The sequence below is a fragment of the Xenopus tropicalis genome, chromosome 2 (genome assembly GCF_000004195.4).
Source record: "Xenopus tropicalis strain Nigerian chromosome 2, UCB_Xtro_10.0, whole genome shotgun sequence".
In the NCBI taxonomy this organism is placed as follows: domain Eukaryota; kingdom Metazoa; phylum Chordata; class Amphibia; order Anura; family Pipidae; genus Xenopus; species Xenopus tropicalis.
The window spans coordinates 85886405-85913658 of NC_030678.2; the positions used below are offsets into that span (position 1 = coordinate 85886405).

Sequence of the window (27254 nt, forward strand, 5' to 3'; positions counted from 1 at the left end):
CCATATCCTTTATCTGCATTATATATGTCACGATCACGCCACTCTCAGATGCGTATGACACAGGGACGGGGAAACAAGGGGTTGTACTCAGCCACCTTACACACAGGTTAGACTAACTTCAGACACCCCCAAACACACCACTGCCCCAAATAACTATTTGCTGCCACCATCTATCATTACCAGGCGATAGAAACCTAATCTGAATTAATATAACCTGGGCACACACCCCCAACAGAATTGGGACCTCAGGTATGAGATGTTAGTCACTGGGTCTTTTGCCCTTTTATCCCCTGCTGGGACCCTTCCTCATTACCGTATGCATGAGGGGGGAGTGCCCAGGAACTTGTCACTTATGACCCCCTATAGAGGGCTGCAATTCTCAGGCCAGTTCCTGTCATATAATATTGGCAATTGCCAGTATCCAATATTATTATGAAAATATGGGCTTGCTCTGATCCATGGGCGATCAGAATGATACCAAACATGAGGGGTGTCTCAGGTTCCAGACCCCAGGAAACTATCCTTCCAAACTGGTGGGTATAGGCTATCCCTGTTTGGTATCATTATGAGGATGTGAACCCTAAAGCAAAGGAGATATGGATCCCTTTTTATAATCCATATTTTTCTCATTGCTGGTCCCCCCCTGCAGTTATAGGTCCACAGTTCACTTTATTGATCAACAGATCAAAGAAACCAATTGCCCCAGCTTCCCTGCCCAAATGGTCTGACGAATTGTCTTCTAACCCAGATAAGTGTATCACCTTCCCGCAGTCCCTTGTTGCATATTTAATTAAGGGTCTCTGTGAGGACCCAAGGCCAAATGTTGCCAGGTTTAACCCTGGACATGCCAGAGAAATACTGCTCTGGCATGGCAATATATATCTGTGAATGGTAACTATAAACTACAAAGTAGTTTAAGTTACCCCAATTAGAAAGGCCCTTTAATGACATGGATAAATAGTTTTCATGCAGTCTACAGTTTTAGAAACTACAGTGTGCACAAGAAATACAAATCTGTGTGTTTGTGTATAAAAAAAAAGTCATATTAGCTGGTTTATTTGCATGTGGCAAATGCCTATTGATTTGCATTTTTAATGAACTAAATGTTGACACTACAAAACTACAGATCATTTTTTGTCTTCTAAAAATATCTATAATATACCTGATGTTATTTCAAAAGGCACAGAATTGTACAGTATTGGTATCAACTTCATAAAAGTGTTAATACGAAAACACATTTTTGCTTGAAGATATAAAATTGTCCCATTCAGAATAAACTTCAGTTTCTTTCTGTTTGAGTTCCCTTGTTATCAAGCCCTAAGCAAAGTTTAAGGAATTATAACATTTGTCACATGTATTTTTATTTAATGTAGACCTCTCTGCTGAATACATTAGCTGTGGTGACGCCATTCAATTAGATGCATGATTTAATTAATCTTGATGTTGTGGGGACCTGAGCAGGGCAGCTGGGAAGAGAGATTGCTAGTTCCGTGTCTGCTCAGGTGCCAGATGCGTTCCTGTGCTTGATGTAAGGTGACCACAGGTCGTCTGCTGTGCAGAGATAAGAGAAATTTTGTCAGGAAAGGATGGATTTAAGGAGAATGGATCCAACCACTGATGGTATCTGAAATCATAAGAAAATAAATCCAGAGGTTTATTTCAGGCTTCGAAAATCATGGTCAGAACACGTAACCCGTGCTTTCCGTTTCATCATACATCAGTCTCTAGCCGGGATTTCTGAATAGAATAAATCTAAATATCTTTAGACAGATTTAAAATAAGAATATTTAGGATGCTGATTGACATGCTGAGTCTCAAACAACTCCCTGCATCTTTGGACCTAGACAGTATTTAAGTGGATGTAGATATTAAAAAAAAAAGAAAATAAAATGCTGATTGTCTATTTTCTGTACTTAGCTTAAAATACATATTGTATGATTTCCTGCATTTACAGTCCAATCAGTGTGATTCACTGTTACACATACCAAATGATTTACTTCATGGGTTACTAGGGGTTGCTATACTCAGGGTGGACTGTGCCACTTTACATTATAGCACTGTCTGTTAAAAAAAGTTCTTAATGTTAATAATGCACAAATGACTCTAGCAAGCTCATTAATAAAGTGAGGACTCTCCCTTTAACTATCCCTAGCTACTCTACACTTGAAGTGCCCCTTATTATTTAGATAATTTCTCTCACTTGTTTCCATTTATTTTCCAAATGTCAAAAACTATTACTTTAGTCAGACTATTCCTGACTATTCAACTTTTTTGTTTTCTGCTTGGTATGCCCTGTTTTGTACCCGGAATTCTCTGCTTTTTACTTATAGGAAAACTATACCCCAGAATGGTTACTGAATAACCAAAAGATAGTTTATATTATGTTGTGAGCTATTAATGAATCTCGTCAAACTGGAATAGATATTCAGGTATTGGACCCCTTATTCGGAAACCCATTATCCAGAAAGTTCTGAATTACGGAAAGGTCATCTCCCATAGACTCCATTTTACTCAAATAATTCACATTTTTAAAAATGATTTCCTTTTCTCTGTAATAAAACAGTACCTTGCACTTGTTCCCAACTAAGATATCATTAATACTGGAGCCAAAACTATCCTATTTGGTTTAATTACTGTTTAAATAATTTTTTCAGCAGACTTAAGGTAGGAGATGTTGTGGAAAGACCCCTTATACGGGAAAACCTCAGGTCACGAGCATTCTGGATAACAGGTCCCATACCTGTATCAGTAAATATTGCCCTTTTACATCCTTCCCCTTGAGCCACCATTTAGTGATGGGATGTGTGATCCCTCAGAGTATCCTGACAGGAAATAATGCAGCTCTAACTGAACAGGCTGATGGGGCCTAGCATGTATGTGTGCCTTGGCTTGTTTGTGTGCACTGTGAATCCTATGATCCCAGGAGGTGGCCCTTAATTCTTAAAATGGCAGTTTTCTATATAGGATTACCCAATAGCACATACTACTAAAAAAAGTATATTTTTATGAAAATGCTTTATTTAGATGATGCAGGGTTTTGCATATGAGCTTATTTGTGCAATATATTTTTTAGCAACCTACATTGTTTGGGGGTATAGTTTTACTTTAATATTCCAAGCTACTGTGCTTACTACCGCTAAGTATATGATAACCAGTTGCTAGCCTTAAAAAATATTGACCAGTCAAATACAACTATGCACAACTTATGCTACAGAAAAGTCCCCTTGTCATGCAGTCTGTATAAATTAGGTATTAGCTTGGTTCAGCATCTGAATGCTCACATCATAAATTGGTTGACATTTTAAGAGTAACATTTTCACCTCCCAGATACAAGTAAGAGCTGCAAGAGAGAATAGCAAGCAATTGAATTACAGAAATGCTATGTATCCCAAAAAATATGACATTAAAATTATAATATAACAAAGGAAAAGGTCTGTAGCATGTGTTCCATTATGTAGTTCTACTATGCCTATGAGAAGAGGTGACTTTTTTCATCTACCACATTTAAAAAAAATAATGACATTACTGTGCAAGTTTTGCTTTCGTATGTAATAATACATCAGAAGGGTGGATATATGGGCCCATTTACATTGTGGGACAAGGTTTACAGAATGGAGAGCAAATAGTTATATTATACTTATCCTTGGCGTGATCAGGGGAGGGAGATCAGTGGGGGAGTGCCGGCAGGGGATCAGATCTGGGTTGGCGGGCCCACCGGGTTTTTTCCTGGTGCCCAGCCTGCCCAGTCTACCCTTGTGCAGATTTACTATATGGACCCAGGGCATGGGTGTTCCCTGGTACACCCCTACCTTGCCCAATACAGTTTTTATTTTTAACTACACACCCATTGCAATGTATAGGGGGGTGCAACCACTGACAAAATCATTGATGCACAATAAATAGGATAAGCTCTCCGACTGCATATACATTGTATGTGTGCTGCTCCGTGTTTCCCTTTACACCCCTGCCTTGCACATGATTCAGGATACACTAACCAGTAATGTCAGAAGATATAAAGCACAAAAGATGCTAAGCCACAGTGTTAAATGAGTGCTAGAATTTTTTTTTCAGTGCAAAAACTAGTGAGAAAAAAAACAGTGAAAATTATTTAAATAAAGAACACAGTGTGTATACAAAGAAGAGGCAGGATTCTCTGGATCAGTGCTGTCCAACTGGCGGCCCGCGGGCCGCATGCAGCCCGCAAGGCTGTATACTGCGGCCAGCGACACTGTGGGTAAATCTGAAATCTAGGCTGTGCGCACACCTCCCCTAACTAATCCGATTACTTAACAAGCAGCCTGTGCATCTCCACATTGTCCAGTGTCTCCCCGCACTTTCATTAAAGTCTCCCTGCTTTATTCAGTCAGTCTCCTACCGGCCGATAGGACGTCCAGATATGATGTCACAAGCTTCGCCCACTCACGGCACAAGCTCCGCCCACTCGCGGCACAAGCTCGCCCCCACATTCCCTTTGTATTTGGCAAGGTGCCTTCAGCAGATAGAATGCGGCTGCGCGATCCTCATCTGGTCTTTTGCCACCTGCCATCTGCTGCCTTGGTCCCTAAACTTGCTGCCCATGCCTGCATCATACTACCAGACCCTGCCCTAAAAGTGGTGAGCCTAACTGTGGGGATAATTATTTTTAACGCTGTGGGTCACAGTGTCAGTCCCTGCTGGTGGTTAATATTAGGGGTGTCTGTAGCAATTTATGATGGGGTGAATTTTGGCCTTAATGGGTCACAGTACCAATTTATACTGGGGTATTATTTCAGTGTACCAGTTGTGATTCCTATCCCATTCAATGCTGGAGGTCAGTGTTCAATTTGATACAGGAATTCAGGGTACCCATTGTTGCTAAGCCTTATTGTACCATTTTATGTGGGTTTAATGTGCCTTTTAATGAGTGCTGTAAAAGATTTCCTTCTGTATAAATGTTGAGGATTATTCTGGCCTATATCAATCTATTGTGGTACTAAACAAGTGCAAATTTTTTGTAGTCTTGTATGTATGTATGTATAACTTTATTTAGAAAGCGCTACAAGGGTACACAGGGCTGTACATTTTTACAACAGAGAAACGTACACACAGGGAGGACAAGTATTATAATAAATACAATAAATAAGTGTAAAGACACAGTGCCATGTGGTATAATTTACGGTGGAAGGAGGTCTCTGTCCCGTAGAGCTTACAATCTATGTATGTATAAATATTTTGAGGTCCCACTGATCACTGAATCTCCTGTATTAGAGCACTATGCGAATCTGCACATACTTAAGGCACATACTGCCAGTGGTACACCTGTTCAGTTTCTGGTCTTTGAGGTTGTAGCAGTGCTGTGCTAGTGTATGTACCAGGCATTCTTACTGCTTTGTCAGCATATGTACCTACAGTAGGTACACTGGTGCTGACCTTGTAATATAGGTCCCCAGTTTGTGAATAAATGCTCCCAAAATACATTAATTTAGCTCTATGTGCCATTTTGACAATTCTTACAATTTATTTATTGATTTTCTATTTTACACTATGAAATGGGGAGCTTGTACTCTTAGACAGGAGAAAACACATTCTTACCTGTGCTCTAGCTCCCAGCTCCCAGTTTCTACAGATGCCAGCATGTGTGTTGTCTAAAAATGGGTGTGGCAAAGGGGTGTGTCTTTATAAGAGGGTGTGGCTTTCACATACATGGGCGTAGTCAACATTTGACTATCGGCCCTCCACCACGTAGGTCAGAGAAATTCCGGCCCTCGGTACCACAGAAGTTGGACAGCACTGCTCTGGATAATTAAGTGTGTCCACAAGTGGGGAAAAGTTTAATCAAGCAGTGTTGCTTAAAGAGTATATTTTGGATATTACTACAGTACCCATACCAGCATGCTTTTAACCTTCATGATATGCTGAATGTAGCTTTTCAACATTTGGATGGTTTATGGAAGGTTTGTGTCTACTTTAAAAATTCATTTCACTAATTGCTGGACTACCATTTCCATCATACTTTTAGTTTCATAATATGCTAAAGAATGTTGGAAGTTGTAGTCCAGCAGATTTAAGTTTGTTTTGCTTACTTTGAAGGGCTGCGGGCACAAATTAGATCTTTTGAGGTAATTTTTTTTACCCTTTTAATTCTTTTTATTGTGTATTATTCCTCAGTCAAACATCTGTTTGATTTCTAACAAAGCTAACTTTACCAAAGGGCATACTTTATCATAATAGCTGCACAGGGTGGGGGGGGGTACAGTTAATCATCCTTCAGATGCCATCCTTTGCACGGCAGAGGCTGGATATTAGGCTGACCTGCCAATATTACACAGACGCCTGCTGCAGTTCACATTTAATGCATCGCTACACACACAACTTTGGAAGCAGTAAACTTCAGAGCTAAAAGATCCAGATTGATTTCCCATCTCTTGTCTTTTCAGGTTAAATCCCCAAGCATCAAAGCGGGCAGTGAAATAATTAGAGGTTAGGTGGCTTTGCTTGGAGTGAATTCCTGCACAATTGTGAGTGACATTACTGTGTTTCTAACACTTGGCTCCTAATCTAACTCTTTATTAACGTAACATGGCTTTTCATTATACTAATTAGTGTCAGCAATGATTGACTGCAGAAGCTCAGTCTGAAATCATTATTAAAACACAATTAACTTGAAAGATGTTTAATTTTATACCTAATTTTTTTTAAAAACCCAAATTAGCAATTCTGCCAAAAACAAAAACTTGTAGTTGTCCAATATCTTGATAGCTTTTAAATGTACAACTATAGGGAAAGAAAAACAGGAATAACAAATACAGAAGAGAATGTGAGCCCTCTGTGCTGGTATCTGATTTACATTGAACGATAAAATAATTATGTATGGCTCTTGATTAATCTCATGGGATTCTTACACTTGCAGTAAACCCAAGTAGCCACACAATGTCACTCTAAACCCATTACAGTCAGCCCTGGAATGCTGGCAGCATAAAAAACTGTTATATACTGTATGTGTGCAATGCTAAACACTGGGTTTTAATGTAATGGGTTTGTACACAACACAATATGTCAGCTTTGGGGTTTTTTTGTAATGAAGTGGTTACCTTCATAAAGCTGAGATTTTTCTGATATAAAAATTTGACAAGGCATCCCTTTAAAACTGGCCACATATGGGCTAATATACTAAGGGTTGACTATGTGCAAAATATTCACTACCCATGACATTAAATAAATATTATCCAGTCCGGAAGCCCAATGACCCGAGTAAAACAAAAGGAAAGAAGGGCATGACTAAGCTAGGAGGCAACTCCCCCCCCCCCCCTTCCTTCCCTTCTTCCGGATATCCCAGGGTTACAGGTCAGGGCAGGGATTAAAAAGAAGACCCTCCCCGGATGTGAGCTCACCAGACTTTCGGCGGGCAAGAGGAGCAGGAGCTGACAGCATCCCTCCCTAACAGGTTGGCGTCAATAGTCGCAGCATGGGGGGTGGGGTCGACTTTGAGCCCCAGAGGATATTAAAAAGTTGCAGTTAGTAAAGTGAGTGGGTAACCGGGTAGGCCTGGGGTCCCCAGGGAGATGGATAATCCCAGAATGGGACTTGGTTAGTAGACAGGACACAGGCTCCGGGCCTGGGCTCATGGTCAGACCTCTTTGGAGGATATTTGACTACTGTTTAATGTTTGGATTCACAAACGGTTAATACTAGTTATGGTTGTTTTTATATATACAATTGCTGATTTATATTAAATATTTGCAATAAACAACTGCGGCCTTCTCTCCCCAATTAAGTGTCCGTTGTCTTATTGTGGAACGGGGAGGGATAGGGGGCACAACAAGCTCGACTCTGCATTAGTCATGGATATTTACAATTCAGTTTCTATTTTCTCTAACTATTCTTAGGACTCTGGATGTTTCACTTTGCATTTCCCTGCGGTGGATTTCTCCTGCGTTCTACCACAGGGAAGTGCAAGGCAAAAAGCAATTCATTCTTACTTATCTGCCAATACTGACATAGGCACATCCAAGTGAATCCACCGCAGAGGGATGCAGGGTGAAACGCTCATGTGTAAGAGCCCTTACACAAATGTGACTTTGTGAGTTACACGCATCTGTCTATTCTATTTTATTGTGAAGGTCTATGAAGCACAAAACTAAAGCAGCATGTTGCATTTTTTAATAATGTGTTTTTTTTCACAATCACAGCACTGTTGCATACCAGGGGGCTTTGCATTTGACGTAACTGTAGTCGATGAGTCAAAACACAATTGTTTTTGCTTTCACTTGCAATTGCACTGAAGTACCATTGATGTTACTTCTGGTGTTTGATATGCAAGTGCCCTGGGGTGCTCTGTTCTTTAGGCAAAAGTGCTCTGCTCCCATTGCCGCAGGAGCTACTGCTGGTCAGGAGGTGGCAGAAGATCCAGGGTTCTTCTGCGTCAATAGATGCAGTTTTATTTGATTTAGAATGGGAGGCAGGAAGCACTGAGTGGTGCAGAGCGCAACTATATGGAAGTACAAGGGAAAATCTGCAGAACCCCAACTTGCTCGTAAAAACATGGTAAAAGTCATTTTGCGAAGCACATTATGGTGAATAGACTTTTTTTGCAGTAACCTTTTCCACTGAAACTTTTTTTTGTGCATTTTCTTGTGCTTGATGCATGTTCAGAAGTCAATAGAATGGGGGGGTTGCATCTGGAACTGACAAAAAACCTTACATTTTTGAGTGCTCAGCATGTGTTTCTAAATGCATAAAAATGCCCATGTGTAACAGCCCTAAATGAATTATAATACAGTATATGAATTCATGTTTTAAAAGGGGATGATCTGTCAAGTTTTCATTATACTATACATACATGTAAGCGTTCCTCTATTTGAAAAAATGCATTTTGCAAGGATCAATATGAAGGCAGACATTCAATGCTGAAAGTCTGGGAGGATATTATCCCTCCAGTTCTTTATTTGTGTGAAATCACGAGGGATACAATAATCCTAGAAATTCTGAAATTATTTTATTGTAATACCAGAGCTTTCTTTTGCTGCCTTCCACTTCAGTATGTTTCAAATACATAACCAAGAGCTGGCACTTTTGGGCATTTCATGATAAACAATTCAGTACACCCCTGGCACAGGTTGTTTAGTTTTATTTTTGTATGCAAGAAATCATGTGTAATAAAAAAGTAAAATTGCTTTTCTAGCTGATTTTCTGAATAGGCATACAAAGCTCTAATTTTAGTGGGACAAACTAAAGCTTGTTGATGGACAATGCTTACACAGCATTCCTCCATGTTTTTCACCCCAAGTCAAACACTGCTGTTAGTAGGACTATATTTTGTTTCACTGGTTTTACTGAATTGATGTTAACAGCATGCTTTGGAATGCAGTCCCTTTGAATTTCACTGCAGGTAGCTATGGTTGAGAAGGGAGTAGTGATGAGTGAATCTGTCCAGTTTTGGTTCTCTGGAAAGTTCATGAAAACACAAGAAAATTTGTGAAACCGTGAAAATTCTTGGCAACTCTTTGTCACGATCAGTATTCCAAAACTCAGAACAGACTCCAAGGGTCCGGTCTCGGCTCACGCTTCTGCCTATAACCGCCACTTTTCACGTCGGGAGGAGCCCTTCGCTACTCGGATGCCACCAGGACTTATTGTGAGAGACCCAAAGAGAGAGTTCTGAGCAAGCACGGGAACCAATCGTATGACAGGAAGGTGGGGAACACTTTAGAGTAGTCAGGATGGGCCGGGGTCAGCAATGATCGGGCAATGCAGAACAGAGTCAGGATCCAATAGAATAGTCAGTCAGGCAATGGTCGGTCCAGGCAGCAGGCAAGAATAGTCAGGAGCAGGCAAGGTCAATACAGGCAGCAAACAAGAAAAGGTCAGGTACAGGCTAAGGTCAAACACGGCAGGAATACAAGAGAATCACACCCAGGAACTCACAGGAAGCAGAACCTACGCTGGGCAAGGATTACAAGCAAGAAGCGCCTTTAAATATTTGAATTTGGGCCATAGTGACGTCATACGTGTGCGCAGAGCACCGGAAGCAAGTGCGCATGCGCGCGCATAAGGGAAGGCACAGTGTGTTTAAAGGGCAGCGCGTGGAGCACGCGCGCCTAAGAAGAGCTGGTGGGCGTCCCCGCTAGACCTCCAGGTACCTTTACACTCTTTTTTTTGCTGCAACTTTTTTCCATGCGAAATACATTGGATCCTAAACATTTTTTCATGCCAACTTTCTGTGGTAACTTTTTCCACAGCTCCTTTTTTTTGCAGCAGCAACTTTTTCCACATAAGATTCTGTGGGTGTTTTTTCATGACAACATTTCTTCACGCAAAATACATTGGGGTCTACTGCAAAATGTGCAGTTTCACTGCAAATCCATACCTGATGAAGTCATCTCTAGAAGAGAGGTTGTGGGATTAGTTATCCAGAAAGCTTCAAATAATGTGAAGGTCTTCTCCCATAGACTCCATATTAAAGGAGACATTTTATAAAGTTCATATTCAGTTATAATATTCATCCTCCCTCAAAATGTGAAATGATGCAGAAAGAAAGAAGTTTTGAAAGCATTTTACCTCCTAAAACTGCCATTATATGAGAGCTGCATACACAAGCTCACTAATCAGAAGCTAGAGCAAAATGAGACATGGGAGTGTCCTTCAGTCTCCCACAGGAACTGGTCACAGCACTGACTGACAGGCTTAACTTAGCAGCAGCAGGGAAATCCCTCCCTCCTTCTGTGTCTCTGCTTGTGCTGCTGCCAGGGGGGGGGAGGAGCGAGCTAAGCCCCGCCCACTCTATTAATATTCACTTCACTTTAAGTAGGTGAGGAGGGTGTCATAGAAGTCTAGGAGGGTGTCATAGAAGTCTATGAGGGCCGGTGGCTCTCTGAGCCCTATACTGAAGAGTCTAAACAGGAAGCTGGCACAAGGTCTGGGTAGAGCACAGTTTTCAAGCAGTTATGGACATATTTGAACCCAAAGGTATTAAAATAAAAGCACTTCCTTCTATTTTACAGTTTTTTACATGGTTTAGTGCATTGTAAAAATTTATGCTATATATGGAACCATAAAGTCCTACAAGCTTGTAAGGGGGTGGAAAAGGGTGTTTAATTTTAGGGTAATTTCTAGCTGGGACACAAGGTAAAGCAAGTGGGTCATGTAAAAAGGTTCTAGTTGTAATAACAATAAAGAGGAAGCTAGAGGGAGTTAGTGAGTGTTAAGAAAGTCTTAGAGGGAGAAGCTGAAAAGGGTATAAAAGGAGGGAAGTGGCAGAGCAAGAGGTGGATGTGTCATGGGAACCAGGCACACGCAGGAAGTCAGCTGACCAGCAGAAGGGACTGAAACAGGAAGAGAGGGGCCTAGCTTGTGTTATAGCACATTGTAGTGGTGTGAGAAAGCCCAGGTTAGTGAGAATGGGCAGCTCAGGGGCATATTTATCGTGCTGTGTAAAAAACGATGAGAAAATTTGCAACATAACGCCCGGCTTCACCATGTAAAAACCGGCGTAAAATGGGTGTAATTGTTTTACTCGTTGTTTCTTCTGCCGGAACTAACTTACAATAACGGCGTAAAATCTCGCTTTCGGACAGCGATCTTCTCCGTTTATTTTACACAGCTTTTTACTCCATTTTTTTGGCAAATTCATTTTACACAGCATAATAAATATGCCCCTTAATATTTAGGTTGACCATTTGGACCCCTAAGAGCTTCATTAACCCAGTAATTCAGTAAACCACTGCATTAAAAATAAACAGAAGTTAAAAAAGGTAAAGCTATGCACAACAGTCATTTTTGTAAACTTTGATCATTTCAAATTAATCTTTTAAAATGTCTGTGTCACTGATGATTTTTAGTGAAACTCTTCAAATTAATTGGTCTGAACCTATTACCTATTAGGTAGCTTAAGCCACACAGCCCCTGACTATGGCGTTTTTCAGCCTAGTACTGGTGACGTAGCAAATCCCGTTTCCATGGTGCTAATAGTGCGAAATAGTAAAAACCGCTGCGTATTTCCGCTAGGTCTGGCATCTGCCTTTGTGTATACATAGGAATAGGTTGCTGTGCAAATAACGGCGTATTTTGGGAAACACTTGAAAAATCCGTGGTAAGGTGTTTTCTAGCGTATTTACGCATTGTGTGGTTTCCTTAGAGTCTTTTCAAGTTATTTCTATGGATGATGATATCGGGCGTTTTTCAGCTGCCGAGAGAATTAGAAAATACGCAGTGTAAAAACGCCACGTATGGCATCAGCCTTACCTACTAGCTCATTGCTTCATTTAATTTATGTTACAGAAAAAAACAAACACATACTTAACAAAGACAACAGGATTCAGGAAAGCAAGCTATACCGCTTCAATACTGTTACTTTAATGCATAGAATGCACCGAAAGCACAAAACAAAATTGGTTGTCCTTTTAAATGATGTTAAAATATTAATGTTTTTTATGAGGTTTAACAAACAGACATTGCTATAATTTTTCTAATCCAACATTCAAGAAGGCAAACATAGCAAATGTGGAATTGATTGCTTTATCTGAGAAGACCAATTAAAAAAAATTAACAATAATTCAGTTTTGCAAAGTGTGGGTTCATTAAAATATGGAAATATTTTAGCTACCTGCAATTCTGAAGAAATTTCCATCATAGTAAAGGTGGTTGGTACACTGCTGTATTAACATTTGTTTTTTAAACTGGCTACTAGTCTTATTTTTACTATTTTTAACATTGATATAGAGGTGGTTTAAAACCAAGTACAGAAAGTTGTTGCCAATTGTGCCCTCTTTTAAATTTAAGTGCCATGCCTCTGCTTTGTATGTGCCTTTTATTTAACTTGTTGATTGATAACTTTAGGAGGAAATTAAAAGCAATGTATCTAAGTTTACTGATGAAACAAAATTATGAAGATTATAATGTAATCATTTTCTTTATTGGTCACTAGAAGCAGAATAAAAATGTTGAGAAAAATGTATTGTTAACCATTTGGTTACTGCATTACTAGTTATCAAAGATTATTTTAGAATGGTTTTATGTGGAATTTTGAACAGTGGGAACAGCATAGAATAATAGCTTGTTCTTAGCTTAATAAAAGAGCAGAAAAGGTGTGACATTCACACAGAGCACATGACAGTTTTGTTTGCAGAAAAGAATTACACAGGAAGGTAACAAAACAACTGCTCAACAGAAGCTCATAATTAGTGACCTAGTCAGGGATGATTTAAGGAACCAGTCTAGCCTCAGGCAGATAAACGTGAACATAATAAGGCAAGCAATACAGTAATGGTCTGTGTTTACCAAAGCAGAAGTATGCACCGTCCTTGACCAACAGTCATGGTGATGAACCATAACAAATTAGAAAGTGAAAAAACAGTATTTTTTTTACATTCTGTGTTGTAATGCTCTTGCATTGGATTAAAATGAGGGGTCTGCCATTTCCCGGGGATGCTTTAGTCAAAACTTACAGCAGATGAAATGTTTGGTGGTGTCCCCCTTTTGCCCTGGGCCTAGTCCAAGTCTTTTCAAGTAGTGGTCCCACCATAGTATCAAAATCTCTCCTTCAATCAGTGCAGTGCAGAAAATCTCCCTTCCACCATGCCACACCTGTTTCTTCCAGACATTGTGCCTGGACAGCAGCTTAGATAGACAGAGGTAGGGCTTTGATCACATGAGTTGATGTGGAAGGCAAGGGGCATGTAATAATAGTCTAATAATCTGAGTTTTTCCAGATCAACAGACTTTTTCCAAGCAGACCGCATGGCATGTGGTGTTTCTAGAGCAGAAAGCAGAAAAAATGGCTACTGGTAAAATAATAAATATCACCACAAAACTGTTCCAGCTAAAAAGTTTGCTTATCCCTAATTACAAATACAGTCTATAACACAAAACAGTCCCCACATGCTCATTACAATGGGTGTCCAACTGGAGAACTGAAATCCAGGAGAGGATGTAGTCAGTGGGGTAACTATAGATAGGGTAGAGCTTTGGCAATGGGGTGTCCCCAAATTTTCATGCATTATTTGTGATTTCCTGCTTTTAGGGGGGCTGGATTTCCAAAGTTATGCCATAGGATACAGTAGTTTGTCTTACTCTGTTGTGCATCATCCAGTCCACAAGGCAAAGGGCCCGATTCACTAAAGTCCGAAATAAGGAGTGCTATTTATAGCATGCGTTAAAAATCTTATCACTTCTTATTTTTCGCTCGATTCACTAAAAGGACACTTGTCATAATTAAGAAGCGATGTTCTTGGCGTTATTTATCTTGCGACAACATATTTTCAAGCAATATATTACGCAGCGCACAACATATTACGCAGCGTGCGATATTTTACGCAGAGCGCAATATATTACCCACGTAACCATTACTTTCTGAAGACTACCGTTCTGAAAATTTTGCGCTCTGCGTAAAATATAGCGTGCTGTGTAATATGTTGTGTGCTGCGTAATATATTGCTTGAAAATATGTCGTCGCAAGATAAATAACGCCAAGAACATCGCTTCTTAATTATGACAAGTGTCCTTTTAGTGAATCGAGCGAAAAATAAGAAGTGATAAGATTTTTAACGCGTGCTATAAATAGCACTCCTTATTTCGGACTTTAGTGAATCGGGCCCAAAAAGTCTTTACAGAAGCTAACCAGATAGTAATAATATAACTTCAGTACTATAAAGGATGGAGTGTAGTAAATGAAGATGAGTATTGGGAGACTAGTAACACAATGCATTAGTCTTATCTGTAAAGGAGGAGAGCCTGGGTAAAATTTTAGTATTAGACATGCGTAGTAAGTGACCTTTTTGTGATGCAACATATTTTAATTGTGGACTGGGAAGAGATCTGGGAAGGTATGGGGTAGATGAGTCCCTAGTGACTCCTAGATATCCTGCTTGAAAAAAAGATGATTTTCTTTTTTTCTTTAAGCTGAACTGCAGATAGCTTTGTCAGGTTTAATGCAACTTCAGTATTATAGCCAAAGTTCCACCAAAGACAGGTAAAACATTATTACTTTATATGTGAATAAATATACAGTAAGAATCACTTTAAACTGGTGATGATGTTTTACAATTTGTATATTTCTATTTCAATTAACAGTTACATTTTTATATCTGTTGCCATAGTGCATAATAAAAGTGTGCATTTTTATAACTAACTGGTTCCCATTTTATAAGTTGCTCCACACTTACTTATCCAAGGAAACAAACAAAATAAAATATACTCTGACCATAACCCTTTATAGTATATGGGCCATTTATGCCTTCAAACTTCCTTTCCTAGCAAAGACTAGTCTTGAAAGTTCTTCAAATTTAAGAAAACTATGCTTTCTGTTGTCTATGAAGATTTTCATTCATCCAGGTCATGGTATATCTAGTATAAATAAATTTAAAGCAACTGGACTTGTTAAGTAATCATTGAAGACGTTTCACTACTCATCCGAGCAGCTTCTGTTGAGATCTCTAGACATTTCTTGATGTTGGAAGGTCAAAGTTGTGTCCTATAACCAAAGAAAAGGGGCACAGGATGCCAGGTGTATATGCGAAGAAATGGTCCAGGTGCACCAGCCCCAGACCCTCAGCAAAGGGAGTGGTAAACAGCTACAAAAGTCTACATTCTGGCACTCAAGGATTCCACAAGGACTTGAAAAATAAACATGTTTCTTTATTTAAAGCTACATTAAAATGGTCAGCATCTCCATTTGCCCTGTGTGCTTCATGCCCTAGGGGCACTTAGTCATAGTCAAAGTTTCATGCCAAGTATTAAATGCAATTAAATGCAATTGTGTTGCTTGGCTTGTAACCAGTATTGCTGTGCTAGTGAATATGGCTAGTCTAGCAAAATGAAAACAAGACCATTTAATCTCCTTTCCTAATAAACACCATGGAATGCTTAGATTGAGCTGTGATAGGCTATTGTATTCAAATCCTAATAACCATATTATTTATGATGCCTGGCATGCAAAGTGAACATAAAGGCTAATTAAATATACTGAGGTTTTAGCAGAATTAGTAAGGAACAAATAATCATTCAGTCCTAGTTGAACACTTTATACAGTGCAAACACTTAGAGGATTATTTAGCTGCTAATAAAGTATACGCTTTTAGTGAGACTGTGGGGAAATTAGCAGAATACCAGGCACAACATTACTTATCAGAGTTCATTTATTTAGGAAAAATTGGAGAGTTCCATGCCATGGTGCTATAAACAGGAGACCACTTTATTGTGGAATTAATGCACCATCTCTGTATATGAAGAACAACTTTGATGTTGGACTTCTGCTCTTGGATCATGCTAGGCTTGTGATTCAGTAATTGCTGGAATATCCAGGTTCATTGTATGTTAATTGAAAAAAAATAATTACTCCTAGCAGTGTCTATAACAATTCTCTTACATTCAGACTCCAACAAACAGCTATTCACCGAATGAAAGTTAGTTTGTCATGGAGTGACAGCTTCTGTTTCCAATATGTTAATGCTCTATTCTAGCTTGTATTCATAGCAGGGAACATTTACTTCCTTTTTGTGATCCCTATTCTAGTTTTGAGACATAGAAGAGTTCCATTTCTCACAGAGGTACCTTAAGTCTGTGGAAAATAGATGCCCCATGCTTCACAACACCATCTTCAATAACCGGCATGCACAGCCTGATTGCAAGAAGCTTTCCCTAGCTAATGCATTCATTACATGTTTACCAGGGCTAATTTTGGAGCTTGTCCGCTCCTTATAGAATTGGGCTGTGGTGATACTACTGTGGTGATGTTGCACAGTTCGACCCTATCCTGTTATGAGTCCATGTGAGCTTAGATTCATCATGTAGCACAGAATTTAAAAGGAAAGTTAGTCTCAGAGGTATCTTTGTAATTGAGAGTGAATAATGAAATGCCGTATGTACCTCAAGGGTATAACAAAATTAATTGCTCATTTAGGGATATTGTGAATTAAAAATATGCCGGTTATTTAAAGTTATCTGTTCAGATTATTTAATGAAGCTAAAACAGACAAAGGATTCTTAACACTGTGTCGATTAAAATGTGTGTATTATGGGATAAAGCATGACTCTAGCACTTGGTCTGCAGTTTGGTTACATTGCCTGCCACCTGCAGCTATCTGGGGTTATCTCCTTAGGAAACAAATGCGGTATATAAAAATGTCAGAAAAAACCCATATTCCAGATTAGATTTATGGAGGTCACACAAGGGATTACATAGAAATATATGAGGAAATTGATGGATTTTGTGGCAACTGTATAACAAAATACAGGGGGATTTAGGGATGAGATTTTAATTAGACAGTTAGGAATTACAGAGGATTATGTCAAAAGGCAGGTGATATAGTACCTGTGTTATCTAACTATGCAGTTCTGAAACATATACGAAGGTTCCAAAGTGTGTTATTTAATATTGTATTAAATGTTTTACCAGAAATGGCATTCTGCCTGCCTCTGTACAGAGTGCTGGCTGATAAATTCAGCATGTTGCTCAGGAGAACAATCTTCTGTTAACTGCAAATCTTGGAGCTATTTTAACAGACTGTAATGAGATATTTAGATTAAAAGATTTACTGGGGAATAAAGGATAAACTTTGTTTTTTCCTTACATGCTGCATTAACGCTATCATTGATGCACATACCTGACCGTGGCAGTGAGTAAGCCAAAATCATGGTTCTGATATGCTGTTTTTATATAATATAATTTTTGGGTGCAAAATAATTGATTTACAAGGAATCATTTCCTAAAAGGGGACAAGGTCCAAAGTGCAATAGTATGTTGCCAACAATGCACATTTTCCAGGTTTTATATGCAAAGTTCTCTCAGGTTCAACACGTTCTACCTACGCCATGGTAAATGAGCCCTATGACTGTCCTTTGACTTAGTTTTTCTTTTGAGATTGCTTTATAATAATAATGAGATAATAGCTACAATTAAAAAAGGCCCAAACTAGCAAACAGTTACACAGGCAGTATCCCATCATGTTCAGCTTCCTCATACATACTTAATATTTGTTAAGTACTACATTTTCTGCACATCTCCAATACCTACTCATCTTAATTTTCTCTGCTAAAAGCATGAGTTACCTATTAGTGTTATTGAGACTGCCTGAATATTGCTGAACAAGGCCTTATTTAATTTAAGATAACATAATTTATTGTAGAATGTTTTTAATGTGGATTATGCAGTCTATTATCTTTTACATTGAATTTCATATCCCTAACTTAATAGACAATATGGGCCCGATTCACTAAAGTCCGAAATAAGGAGTGCTATTTATAGCATGCGTTAAAAATCTTATCACTTCTTATTTTTCACTCGATTCACTAAAAGGACACTTGTCATAATTAAGAAGCGATGTTCTTGGCGTTATTTATCTTACGATGACATATTTTCAAGCAATATATTATGCAGCGCACAAGATATTACGCAGCACGCAATATTTTATGCAGAGCGCAATATATTACGCAGAGCGCAATATATTACGCACGTAACCATTACTTTCTGAAAACCATCATTTGCCTGAAAACTGGAGGCTGCATCACTCTAGGGCCAACATATACTTGAAAAAATACGACTGCAAACTCCATGTTGTGTTGCCAATAGCTCACGAACCGCAATTTTCTTTAAGTACCGCCTGCCCCAAGTAGGGTTAATATTCACACAGATTAACATGATATTTTGCACGTTTAACGCTTCATATGTGTTTGTGAATCATGCGTTAGTACTATTTCTATTCGCTAATTAACGCAATGCGTTTTTTTTGTGCATGCGATATGCGGATTAACACATGCGAAATGACTTTGATGAATCGGTGCTTAATTATCGCATGCTTTTTAATGAAAAAAACTATGCGATAAGCGTTATTGACCTTTAGTGAATCGGCCCCTATAACGCTTATCGCATAGTTTTTTTCATTAAAATATGTCATCGTAAGATAAATAACTCCAAGAACATCGCTTCTTAATTATGACAAGTGTCCTTTTAGTGAATCGAGTGAAAAATAAGATTTTTAACGCATGCTATAAATAGCACTCCTTATTTCGGACTTTAGTGAATCGGGCCCTATATGTGTGTTATGACAATAAAGAGCTCAGGGTACACTGCAGTAGCTTTTAAGCTTGTGCTCTTTTTGGGAAAGCAGGATGACAATAGTTTTCATTAAGAAATTATATTGAGTTATTCCTTATGTTGAGTATTTCCTGACGCACACATCACTACTGATGGTCCTGGTGAGTAGCCTAACTATACGTGTGCCAGTAGTTCTTAATTTCTTTTTCTTACATGCATATAATTACATAGACCCATGCCTCTATCATCTGAACACAACTGCCTAATTAACATTAACTTAAGTGTTAATTAACTCCATGTAAAGCAGTTACAGAAATAGTCCATTGCAATTTAGTGCAGTTTAGTGTCATTATTTTACAGCATGTCAGACCTGTTATAACCTATTAAAGTCAACGGGCAACGTTATTACAGAAAATTGTACAGAATGTATAGAAAGTGGTGGCATTCTGCTTTGTACACAGCTTTTTCCAATATGCAACATTTTACATGATCTATTGTGTCATTAACTGGTAAATTTCAACACATTTTTTAAATGTGGCCTCAGGTGTTTTGATCATAGCCCTTAGGGTTTTGGGTATCTGCATCCATTTTTGTTGTTTTTACAGTGCCTCCATAAAAAGAGGGTAGGAAGAATTAGAAGGCAAGGTTTGAACGCAAAAGATATGACTTGATACTTAGAATAAAATCATGGAACAGATGCTATTTCAGGTTTGCAGTACCAAAACCCTAAGAAGATAAACAGTATAACACAATGCTCTGACAAACCTGCTCCATTTGCTTCCAACACTCACTTGAGATCTCCTCCAGCACTCACATGAATAACAGAAGCACACATGGCCATATGAGTAAAAAAAACCACATAATTTGTTCAGTGCTATTGCATATCTTCATTACAATAGTTACTTCTCACTGTAATTTACAAACTGGCTGCAATTCAGAAATCTCAGCAGTTTAATTCAGCTATCATTATGAAGGGTGGAGTCTGGGCCAATTTGCTCTCCACGCAGCCCCAGTCCACTTAATATTCCTTCCCTGCACATGATATACATAGTCTCTAGAGCTCAGATACAAAGTAATTTGTGTTTGAATAGTAAAATGCCCATTGCAGACTATTCAGGATTTACATGCATACATTTTATTCTTTTTTTTTTTATCAGTCTTCCTTTTAAAAAGCCTTGCCCCAAGAACATATTACAACCTCTTTGATTTAATATAATACGAATAATGGAATATGTAAACCTACATTTCATATAGCAAAAGCAGGCCCAGAAAAAATAAAAGAACCATGAATTATCTTTATTAAACACAGTGGGATTATTTATAATTTGGGGCAAATTTGCACCTGGGCAGTATCTCATTGGAGACAACCAGAAGTTTGCTTTCATTGTTCTACCTGCAGCTAACTAGAAATATCTAATTACAGATTGGTTGCTATGGGTTACTGCCCACGTGCAAATTTTCCCAGTTTTTATAAATTACCTCCTAGTAAAACCGTATTACTATAGGGGGCAATGTTTACTCAAGTCTCAACCATAATAATCAAATGTTGACATTCACACTGCTGAACAGTAATGGCACCTGTTGATTGATTGCTTTATATCATTAGAACTGGATCAGATGTATTATTATATTTAATTACAGTACAGTCCGGATAAGAGGACTCACCTACATTTTGTTGTTTTTTTCTGTTTTATTCTCTTTTCTTTACAGTGATACAGTTTGGGATGCTGCTGTACAGTACTACCATTTTGTTTTTTAAAATAACCTTGTAGTTCTGCTCTGTCGCACAGAGCAGAAGCCACACAGTCCCTCAATGAATGTCCCTTATTGAGCAGAAATCATCTAGAAGTGAATTTTCTCTTTCAGGCTATCCTTTAAAAATCCTAGTAAAATGAATAAATAAAAGCCGCAATTCATTTTTGTTCTTCTCATTTTAGCAGTTTCTGTGATGATTTAATAATTCATAGTCGTGTTCTCTGCAGAGCCAGCACTGACACAAATTACACTTTACTGTATTCATGGGGATATCTTTTTCTGCAATATGCATAATCATACATTCCCCTGATTTCCAGTTACATCAAACATCTAAAGTATGAAGCCATCTATCTCCCAGGCTGCATTTTCACTTTCTCTCTCACTGTTTTTTATTTTTTTAACATAAACTTTCAACTGCAGTGACCTGAACCTCTAACTTGCAAATGCTATTTATAATCTCTGCAGCACTTTCAAATATAAGAAGAAGTTTGCAGTTTAAAAAGGGCTATAGGGACACTGGATTACAGTCACCAAGTAAACTGCCCCTTCTCAGTTTATAACCCACTTTAATGGTTCCTCTTTGTGCACTAGAAGAGGAAAACCTGATAGCACTGCCTGACCTTAATTTTTCCATTTCATAAAATTCCTTTCATATTTTTTTACTACAAATGTATTTTCAAATTATGATTTGTACATTCTATGTAGAAAACAGTTTTCATATCATTATACTAGCTAATGTACTCATCCTTGAATGTTATAACACATCTATAAGGGAAGACAGTTTAACTGGAGGACTGCAAATGGGAGAGCGCAAATATATAAATGTACAAAGAAGGGGTGTAAAAGTTGTACTGTACGATAAGGTATATTGTGGAAGGTAAATTTGAATGTAATTGTGCAAATTTGTGTGTATCATTCCTTCATATCTCACCATTTAGTAAAGAGAAATTAACAAAATCTTTTTTGTACCTTTTTTTAAGTTGTTCCCTGCGCTATATCACACTGCTGTCACTACTATTTGTGCCACCAAATGTCCCTGGTTGTCTCCTTTATTCCTTAAAGTGTGATTGTCTTTTCATTCAACCCAATTCTACTGCCATCTTTCTCTTTAAATACCACTTTTCTTTATCTCAGTTCCTCCCCATTGAACATTTAGCACAGTATCTGATTAACTTGCGGTATTTATGAACATTATCCTCTATTTCATGTCTATGAGCCAAACACTTTATACATATTATACAGTTATACACACATTATATAGTATGCAATCTAGGCATCCTTCTTCTTGTCTTTCTTTTGACCTCTTACATACTCATTTTATATGCAACTGCAAAAATTGCTTACATATGAAGTTGGATGCTATACAGAACTTACATCCACTTGGTTACATTGACATTGTATTGTGTGTATGCAGTTTGTCCAGTCTGGCCCGTCACTGCACCAAAGTTGCAGTATGCTGAAAATCAAAGTCAAAACAACCCCAATCACATAGTTAGACTACATAAGAGACCTCAATGCAAGACAATGGATGTTCTGTCTAGTCTTTGCATCCATTTTCATATTCACACAGTGTGGGCATTGTAAAAAAGAAAGGTGAATGTGGGTATGTAATTTTGATTGAATGTATGAGTAAATGTGTAAAGTTCACAAACGAGGTATGGAAGGCTTGATCTGGTTGTCCAACTCTTTGTTTTTCAATCAATTAGCATAACAGTCACGCTGGACTCCACTTAGTTCCCTCAGTTCAGGGCAGGCCTAGTCTCTCTCCCTTTCCCAGACACTATAGCACTGCCAAATTGGCCAGCCCACCTAGTTTTCCTATTCCTTTTATTATTACAAAATAGCCCTTTTATGTTACCCCCTTACAAATGTATGAATATGTTCATTTGGTACAAAGGATATTAGCTATCATTTTTTAATGTCACTGGCGCAACTTTCACTTGTGGCATTGGCCCATTGCTCCCTAACTTGTGCATGCATGAGAGTGAATTCCACAGCATGCCCATCTGCCACCCAATCTGAATGTAGTCCTGCAAATACAGACATAGATGTACCATAAGGTGCAACACATCAAACTGCACTTTGAGTTGTTTTTTTTTTACCTTCCTTTAGTATGAGTATGAGTGCATGTTTATTTCTTAGTATATATATTAATGTAAAAGCAAGTGAGTGTGAGAATGTATAAGAATCTAAAGGTGCCCATACACAGGCCGACTATAGCTGCCGATATGTTTAGTGTAAAGGTGCCCATACACTATAAGATCCGCTCGCTTGGCGATGTCGCCAAGCGAGCGGATCTTCACCCGATATCCCCACCTACGGGTGGGCGATATCGGGTAGCAAGGGTTTTAAAAAAAAAAATAATCCAATCGTTTGGCCCTGGGGCCAAATGATCGGATTACATTTCAGCTTATGGGGCAGTCGGTTCGGGGACCGCATCAACGAGCCGATGCGGTCCCCGATCCGACCGGATTTTCTAACCTGGCCGATCGAGATCTGGCCAATTTCAGGCCAGATATCGGTCGGCCAGGCAGCTCTGTTCTGCCCATACACGGGCCGATTAGCTGCCGAATCGGTCCAAGGGACCGATATCGGCAGCTATAGTCGGCCCGTGTATGGGCACCTTAAGTGTGTGATGTTGGGGCATATTTAGAAAGCTTTGTAAAAAAAATGGTGTTAGTTTACAATTCACATCAATATTCAACATTCACACTGTCACTTTACAGTGTTTAAAATAAAACATTTAGTTGAGTAATGCTTTTATGACACTCTGTGGCTATTAATCTGGTGTTAAAGGAGGTTATAACTTGTCTAAAAGCCACATATCATTATGATTCTTAATATTAATAAAATGTATTTATAGTGTCAATATATTTTGCAGTACTGTACTATAAATGGATGTATACAATAAACATACAGAGTATGTATAAAAAAAAACAGATAACAGAAACAAAAGGTAAAGGAGGCCCTGACCAAATAAGCTTACAATCTAAAATGAGAAGGGGTATGAGAAATCAGGTGTGAGGATGGGAAATAGCATCAGCCAGCAAAATCTGAGATAATGCATACTGAAGCTGTGTTTGGATAGATGACAGTAGGCCCATGTCTCCTGAACGTGCCAATACCATATATATATAGTTTTAACGAGATTTCTCACTTGTATAGGTAAAAACTCCCAGCAGTACACTACCAAATTTCCAAAGCACTGCTCCAGAAAGCTGCATACTTTAGATTTTAAGGCAAAAATTCCACTAACAGAAGGTTTATCCCAGAATATTGAACATTTTTGGAAAGAACAGTTTCTGTGGAATCCAGAATAGCCACAACTGCCTGTCTACTCCAAACTATTGTGAAATTTGTAAAAAAATCCCTTCAAAGCTTCCAGTTTATTATATCTTGTCTCCTACAGGTCATAAAGTAACCAAATAAAACACTCTGAATTTGAACCCCTGGGGTCCACTGAACAGTTTGATGCCCAATATGTATAGGTTTACCTAAGTATGTGGCATGTAGGGGCCCCAATGTGAACATACCCCCATATGATCTGTCATTTCTGTCATTTCAGCTCCTGCAGAATCAACACATATACATCATTATATGTGGGATAAAGCTAGTATAAAGTATGCTCACCCCAGAAAGTCCCCACCAATCTAAAATGGGTACTCATGTCTTTCTACTCCAAAGTACCAAGCCGCAAAGCTTTCTAAAGTTAGCAATTTTGATGACATTTCCAAAAATCCCCTCAAAGCTTCCACTTTGCAGCATCTTATCTCCCACATAGCGTTAGGTACCAAGATAAAACACCCTAAATTTGAACTCCAGGGGTCCACTTACAAGTTTGATACCAAATATATATAGGATTACCTAAAAATGTGGCAAGTAGGGGCCCCAATGGGAACATACCCCCATATGATCTATCATTTCAGCTCCTGCAAAATCAACACATTTACATCCTTTATGTGGGATAATGCTACAAAAAAGTACACAGAAAGCCATATATTTTTGGAAAGTACACATTCCCCCGAATCTATAATGGGTAAACATTTCTTTTTACTCCAAAGTACCAAGTCGTAAAGCTTTCCTAAGTTTGCAGATTTTTATGACATTCCAGAAAATCACATAAAAATGTTGCAATTTGCAGCATTTATCTCTCACAATTTCTTGATAAAGAACAGATAAAGGCAAATCACCCCAAATAGGAACACCTAAAGTCTACTGAACACTTTGATGCCCAATATGCATAGATATACCAAAGTCTGTATGTACTGAACCTCAAAATAAAAATAGCGCATATCGATTTCTCGCAAACTCAGCTTTTGCATACAGAGCCCCCTGTCAGCGTATTATGTGCTGTAACACCCCCAAACTATACAGAGACCCCCAAAAAACCATATAGATTTGGAAAGTACACATTCTGATGAATTCCAAATAGGTAAAGTTATTTTTGTACACCAAAGTTACACATGGCAAAGCTATGCTAAAAAACAGATTAGGAACACTTACACAGGGATAAAAATGCGATAAAACCACAAAAATTGTGCAAATCAGTGAAACAACAAAATAAGTCACACGGCAGTGTAATTAGTGGTCAGAATATCTGATCCAATAGTCACGCTGTCAAAATATACAGTTTTAGGGAAAGAAACTAAAAACAAAGTGGTAAAATGAAGAAAAAAGTGTTTGTGTATACATGTGTGTACATGTGTAAAAGTTGTGTGACAGTGTGTAAGTGTGTATATGAGTGAATATTAGTGTATATAAGTGTATATGTGTGCATAATGAAAAAAAAAACCTGCTAAATTGTGTGCTGTAAGTGTTTGTAAATGTATGTAAGTGTGTATAAATGTATGTAAGTCTGTGTGTGTAAGTGCAAAAGAAAAAAATCTTACCTGTCCTGAAGATCAGATCACTGCTCTGTCCTCCATCTGCAGCCCTGGGAGCAGGAAGTCACTTGGCCAGTGCTGGGGGCGAAGCAGGAAGGAGGAACAAGCAGCGATGCGATCGCGTCTGCTGGTTGTAGGTCGGTACTGTGACGATCGCATTGCAGGACCGACATGACAGCCCCCCCGGCTCAACTCTCTGCAGCAGCCACAAATGCCGCCGCTGCAGAGAGAATCCTTTATCTGTGAATGACGTAGGAGACACGTCGTCAGCAGATAAAACCTTTTTCTGCCACGATGTATGCCATACTTTGTTGGCAGTAAAATGGTTAAGACAGTTTAGGGGTGAAGACACATGGGGTGATTAGTCACCATAACTTTTAAAAGCTCTAATCACATCGATTTAGCAGCCATAGATGATTATTCAAGTTGCGGCAACTAATCTCACATTATTTGCGGCGACCCTATTAACCACTAATCATCCCGTGTGTCTTAGCTCTGGAGCCAGAGCCAGAGAGATAGAGAGAAAGTGTAAATATCAGAATCACGTTTTACACACCAATTTTCCCACCAGAATTTCTGGTAAACCTTCAGGGCTAATATGCACACTCAATGAATTATGTGTACGGCCCTTTTTGTAATCTATTTTAAGTACTATTATTCAAGCCCACTGCCCCTCAGTGTATTATGAACAAAGCAAATGAAATGTTTGCAAAATCTAAACCTGTGCAATTGTGATTTTTAAATGGATGCATGTAAATGTGGATGTGTAAAAGTGATGTGGTCAGACAAAAATATCAACATATTCCACCATTGTGTCCCCAACATTAATTTTACTCAAGGTTTCCTGTGACTTATTGGATTTTTGTTTTTCTAATTTGGAATCAAAACAGGCAGTCTTTGAAGTCATGTAATTGGAAATTCACTGCTTTCTGCTTCTAGAAAAACATCTGCATCCTCCACTGCCCTCAGCTTCACTGATCTTCTATTCACAAGCTTCCCACTGGAACTCCACAGATCTGAGCAGCTACCTCATTTGTCAAACATTAAGGCTTTATTGAGCCCAACGATATCCCTCTATGTAAAATATACATGACAGACAAGAACGGAAACTGAACCAATTTCTTCACTGTCTGATTCTAATTGAGCTTGTTCTGGTACTATTTAAATGAACATGTTAAGGAGGGTTTTCAGTAGAAATGAATGTGTATCAGCAAGTGTCTAGCCATGAACTTTTAATTTTCTGTCCCTTTTGCAATGAGCAGCAAAATCTTCCCTTAATTGGGGTGCACTATAATTATTTATGTCTCTGTAGTCACATTAATAATTGTTATTGCACTTGGCTTGCCATTAATAAGGGTTTTGCTGTATGTATACTGCTCACAGAGTTATTTTTGCTAATGTACCGAACAAAAATACCCCTACAGTGTGGGTGTGACCATACTGTATGTGCTATATGCACTTCATTATAACTGTTCTGTTCTCACTACTTATTACCCTGACGCAGTGTGTAGTTTGGCATGCAAATAAACCTCCCCACACTCCATTAAAAGACACTGAAAATAAAGTCTGTAGAATTTTACTGGATGATTAAGACAAGAGGTGAAACTGTG

At 38.6% G+C, this 27254-nt stretch overlaps 1 long non-coding RNA gene across 1 annotated transcript in view; it reads right to left on the reverse strand.

The window, feature by feature from the left end:
* Positions 1-1027: 1027 nt before the first annotated feature.
* The window catches only part of LOC116408851, a 49664-nt gene continuing 23437 nt past the window's right edge, over positions 1028-27254 (reverse strand). Inside the window, exon 3 of the long non-coding RNA XR_004221318.1 lies at positions 1028-1624. This is a non-coding gene — a long non-coding RNA (uncharacterized LOC116408851). The remainder of the gene's footprint in view (positions 1625-27254) is intronic.